This window comes from Ictidomys tridecemlineatus, chromosome 1 (genome assembly GCF_052094955.1).
Source record: "Ictidomys tridecemlineatus isolate mIctTri1 chromosome 1, mIctTri1.hap1, whole genome shotgun sequence".
Taxonomy (NCBI): Eukaryota; Metazoa; Chordata; class Mammalia; order Rodentia; family Sciuridae; genus Ictidomys; species Ictidomys tridecemlineatus.
This window is the reverse complement of record NC_135477.1, coordinates 199,203,143-199,209,142: the sequence shown is the minus strand read 5'-3', so window position 1 is coordinate 199,209,142 and position 6,000 is coordinate 199,203,143.

Sequence of the window (6,000 nt, the reverse complement as noted above, 5' to 3'; positions counted from 1 at the left end):
ATGTAACTACTTCTAAAGCATAGATCTGTTTGCTCTAAATGCAATGATTCAGCTGTGGAGTGTAAATTGTTAATGTCTAAAGAAAAACTCCCTGTATTCCTGTCAAGGAAGTTTTTGAGAAATTAAATTAAAATCTAGAGAAGAAAAATTAATGTTAAAAAGATAGATTAGTGCTTAGTACTGGGCAACTTGTTCTTGTTCCTGTACACAATGGTTTGTGCTCTTACTTTTGTTTGATTAAAAGTAATAACAAATCAACTACTTTCCATAACCATGGCACCGGTTCCAGTCAGTAAGTCAAGAAAGAATAGTCAAGGTATAGGCCAATAGTTTGGGACATTTGTAACTATTATTAAAAGTTAACTAAGCAGAAACTGCTCAAAGCAAAACGCGAACTGAAAGTACAAATTCTTGCTTATGCATAAGCCAAGATACATTCTTCTATTCTAATTGTAGCTATGTAATATTTTGTTTTGTTTGAATAATGATTCCTGTTTTGTAACCACAAAGTACTGTAAGCCTGCCAAAATGAAAAGTATATATGATCAACTTCACAAGTAAAGATCGGGATCAACACCTTCACTTTGGTGTCTGTGTTGTTTCTCCACCCCTCTTTCGCCGACTCCTTACCATCCGTTCGTCTCCTGAGACCCCCTGTTGGAGCTGGTCTCCGACACATACACTTCAGTGTTTGTTACACTAATGATTCCAGTCATGGACAATTGCCTGTTTGGCTGGCAGTGGCTCTGAAGTCAGAAACAGGCACTGTCTGGTTTGATATAGGTGTAAGACAAGGAAGCCAATGAGCTGAGCTAAATGGTGAAAGCAAATGAAGAGTTCCCCATAGTGATATGTACTGATAGTTGTGCTGTGTATTGGGTGAAAGTTCTGTGTCAAGAGCCTTGGGAGCTAAGCCACCAAGAAGAGGTAACTCTGGGGCACATTATGGGTCATGCCCCCCATGAATAGCCCAGGAAATGATGAAGCAGATGCTTTGGCTAGGGTGTAGTAGTTAGAGTGGATGCCTCCCACCAACTTGGTGGCTTAGTTGCACTGCTGCCTTCAATACGCAGGTATGAAGATGATGTGGAATGTAGTCAAAGAGTGGGGTATGCCTTTAAAATGAGGTGCCCTGGTAGAGGCTTACCAGGCATGTGTGGTTTGGGCTCAAGAGTGTACACACTCACCATGCTTTGGATTTCCAGATTGCTAGGTATTTTGGAGAAACATCATTTTAACACAATGGTATGTTGACAATCACCCCGTATTGTTCACCTTGGCAGCAGTGAATATGACCACAGGTATGTTGTTTGCCTGACCCAGTTTTCAAGCAAGTCAGTGCACTATGATTTCCAAACTGTGTTATCAGCCTTGTATAACCAGCACATCACAATAGAAAGTGATTAAGGTACACATTTTACAGGTCAGGATGTATAGTGATGGGCAACTCAGATTCAATTGAAGCTGTAGGTTCCATGTCACCCATAGGCTGCAGGAACGATAGAGAGATATAATGGGTTGCTTAAGCAAGAACTTAGGTCTTCAAACAACACACCTTCCACAAATGGGGTGGGCACAGTGCCTATGGTTAGCTGTGAAAGCTCTGAATGAGAGTCCCCAGTGAGGAGGAACAGCTATGTGGAAGCTTTGCTGTGTCACACAGCAATACCAAAATGCATCCAGGTAACAACAAAGGATGTTGAACTTAAGACTGGGTTTGGGAAATGAGGGAATGTTCTTTTGCCTGCTCCCACTGGAATAACTAGGGGGCAGATTGTGGATTGGACATTACTCTGGACAGAAAAGTTCTTCCACCTTCACTTGGTATCCCTGTTAGCCCCAGAGGGAACATGTTTGAAGTGTGATTTCGTTGTAATGCCATGGATAACAAATGAAGCCCCTCCCCCTGGATGACTTGTTCCAGGTATCAGAGATGGGACACAAATTTTAAAGTGCACATTTGTTATTTCCATTTGACCAATTATGAGTTCCATGGTGCTGATGCACACTGAGCTTGCTGGGGTACAGGACCAAGCTGTACAAGTGTGATATCACCATAAGGGAAACTGCCATAGCCAGCCACTGTGCTTTCCCAGGACTCAAAGCTGGCATGGATTTTCCCAGATGCATGTGATTTACCTGTGCTAATGCTTGTAACTGCTTTGTTCTTTCATCTGTAGGTGTATCCTCACCAACATCACTGTGAACTGTAAACACGTATACCAGAGATTCCTTCTGGGTATGAACTGAAATGCTTGTAAGCTTTTCTGAACAGCCCTGATGAATCAAGTCTATTTCTGAACAATTGAACATGGCTGGAAAGACTTTAATTGTCATCTCAGAATGGGATGAAATTGGCAATTACTTTTAGTAATCATAAAGGATGGGGCTTGTCTTTAAGTTGTATATTGTTGCAGGTCATGTTGTTTTGAATACAGGGTTCTGCTCTCCTTGAAAAGGGATCATTACAGAAGACTTCAGATGTGTAGATTATACATTAAGGTATCCTAAAAAGGTAGATTTTGAGGGCAAGCCAGAAATGACTATATTTAGGCTGCCTCACTGAGAATTCTGGTGGGCTATGTTATATGATTAGTCAAGGTCAGAAACACTGTGATTCAGCATATAGACTCAAGGTCATAAACATGAACTTGAAAGCATCCCTCACCCACCCCATGTAACCTGTTGGCAGTGTACCTTCTTTGTTTTGACTGCATATAAAAAAGGCCTATGGAAATGGGTGTGAGGAGGGGCTAAAATGGAACTGGCTAGGGGCTGAAGCTGAAGGGTCGGGGAGACAGGCTAATTGCTATGGCTTCCTCTGAATAAAAGATGGCCCATATTTCTACCATGCCTTGCATTTCTTCTATTTACTGAATACTGAATCTGAGCTTGGTGGGATATAGAACCAAGCTGTACAAGTGTGATTTCACCATTCAGGGAAACTGCCACAGGTGATCACTGTGTTTTCCCAGGATGCAAACCTGGCAAGTAATTTCAGAGCCTCTGTTCAACACCTGGTATAATTAAAACCAGGTTAGCACACTTATACTAGGACCTGGATATCTCTGAAATAAAATTAATACACACAGGTAAGAATCAAGGCCTGATGTATTCTCTACTCTCTGTGAATAGATGGCATGAAAAAGTTTCAAATGATATTTAAGGCAGGAATGAGCTCAAGAAAATCTTTCTCATTAAGATAAGGTGGCAGGGAAGATTTCTAAAAGCCCATTTTTCTGAAGATGAGAAGATTCAGACACCTGAGCCCTGGGTCAAACTGTTGATGTGTGTGACTTTGCTGACCTGGCTCATATTCCCTCTGAGGCACTGCATGGAGAGAGGGCCTTGAGGACAATTACTTGAGTAGGGTAAAAAGTTAAGATTGGAATAAAGAACATGCATTGCCTTAATTATATATAATTGAGGGTAGGTTCATGTTTTTAACAATTTTCTTTTATTATAAACAAAGTTACAATAAAGACTTGAACATGTATTTTCAAGCTACTGTGTGAGCATGACTCTAGATGAATAGACTTGCTGAGTAGAAGGAAGGGCACAGGTAGTTAGTAAAAGTCTCTCAAATCATAGCCAAAAATTTCTCACAAATTCATATTCCAGAATATGTGCAAGTTTTCTACACCTTACATAACAATAATTATTTTTCTACTTGAATTTCACGACTAGGCAAAAGTTCAAGACTAAAGCCAAAAAACGTTTATTGTGTAAATTATCTGCATAATTGAAATCAATATTAAGATGTTTCAAGGCTTGATTGTATCTGTCTATGGCTCATTTTAGATATTTTAGATTTTTTTTTATCCATACTGCTTTCAAAAGCTGTTAAAAATGTAGTACTATTAGGGACTATGCCCATTAAATTAAATTTAATCAGAAATTAAGCAAAACTTGTAGACAAAAATATGCATGTTAACTAAAAAAAATATGGTATATTATATAGATTAAACTTCAGAGTGAGATCAGCATAACAATGATTTTCCAAATTCTTTGAAGATATATAAATTTAAGGCTCTTCTGGAAGAAGTTATCCTTGGATTCTTTATATAAAATAAATATACAGTTTTTATATATTATGGTTTCAAATTTAATTTTACCTCAGTAATATTACTAAATTGTTTTATTCTTTTAAGCCCAGGTAGATTTTTGTAAGCTACCTGTTACACAATAACAATGCTAGCATTTCTCAGAATTTAACAACATTTAAAAACAAAACAAAACAAAAAACAACAGGTATGGGCAGGAGGAGTGAGCATAAAGTTTATTATAGGACAGATAAATCTTGCTTCAGAGACTACTTTGAGGCTGGAGAAATAAGAAGAAAGCAATTTTTAATAATATGACTTTCAATATAACAATTATGCACATCTTTATGAGAAAAGATATAAAAATTGTCAGATGCTTACTCAGATAATGAAAATATTGAATGTGAGACAAGTAAAAATGTTAAAAGCTATTCCATGTGCAAAAGACAAAAAATAAGGAAGGATGCCAGTGGATGATAGAACTAAAGCTAGTATACTCAGTGTATGTCTACACCATGCAAATGATTCTTAATGTGTAAGTCAGAAATGTTATATAGACTCAGGAAATGATAAAAATCTGATGCTTTCACCTACATAAATCTCAACCAGATATGGTGGTACAGGAGGTTAAGGCAGGAGAATCCCAAGTTCATGCCAGCCTTAGCAAATTAACGAGGCCATAAGCCACTTACCAAGACTTTGTCTCAAAATAAAAATAATAATAATAATAATAAAAAGGACTGGTAATGTGGCTCAGTATTTAAAGGACCCTGGGTTCAATCTCTGGTACCAAAAGAAATAGAAAAAAAAATTCAGCAGTATGTTCCTTTGGCAACCTCAGATATTATGATGGCCATAAACTGCTCCTGCAAGTTTCCAACCTCTCCCTGGAGAGGTTGTTCCCACAAAAACACTGACCCAGAGCCCCTCTGCAGAATTAACTGGATGCCTTTGCTCTAGTTCTAGGCTAGCAAGAGAGCAGGGAAAAGGCCTAGAGATATTTTCTTGCCTCTTTTCAGCCAGTTTTGTCTTACAGTGTTCTTGCACATGAGGAGAAAGTCTGAGTTCAGTTTCAGGATTCTAAGTAAGTATATACTATAATAAAAACAAACATATTTCTACTGACAGTGGCTCAAGTACCTAAAAAGAAGAGTTGTCACCTTGCTTTGATTGTTTAAATAATCTAGTCAAGAGCAATGAGTTGCTCTTTTCTAACCTGATAGAAAAGTTTTATTTTTCCATCAGTTTTAGCCCAAGTAAAAATTGGCTGTGTCAACACTGTGGTGTGCATGGTCTCCAGTGGAAAACAAGTAAATTATGTAACATTAGAAGATCATCCATTAGAACCATATAACTTGGAAAACCAAAATGGAAATATCATTCTGGAATTCTGTTTGTCCAGTCTTTGAATGATTGACATGCTGCTAGCTAAGTGACTTCTTCATGGCTATGCATATAACTTTGATGACCAGATAATAAATAGCTTTTCAAGCCAATCAGTATTCCAGGCCATGAGACATTCTTTAGGCCTTTTTCCTACTCTTCTGTAAGGCTAGGGTGCTAACTCAGAATACATGTCTTTGTCATGGGTGATGCACTTTTCACTGAGGACAGCAAGAACCTTACAACTCTTATAGACCCTGTTTGTAGAAAACTGAGTACTGAGACTGGGGCTGTAGTTCAGTGGCAGAGGATTGTCTCACATATGTGAGGTACTGGATTTGATCCACAACACCACATGAAAATAAGAAAACAAAATAATAATAATAATCTTTTTAAAAGATTAAAAAAAACTTAAAAAAGAAAACTGAGTACTTATTTGGTTTTGAAAAAAACATACTGTTGATTGAACATTATTCATGTTTGGTTTGAAACTAAGCATGTGGTATGGAAAAGATATCTTGGAGGATAATTAGGTTCTAAAAAATCCTCTTAGAATTCCAAAGTAAAAGGTGAA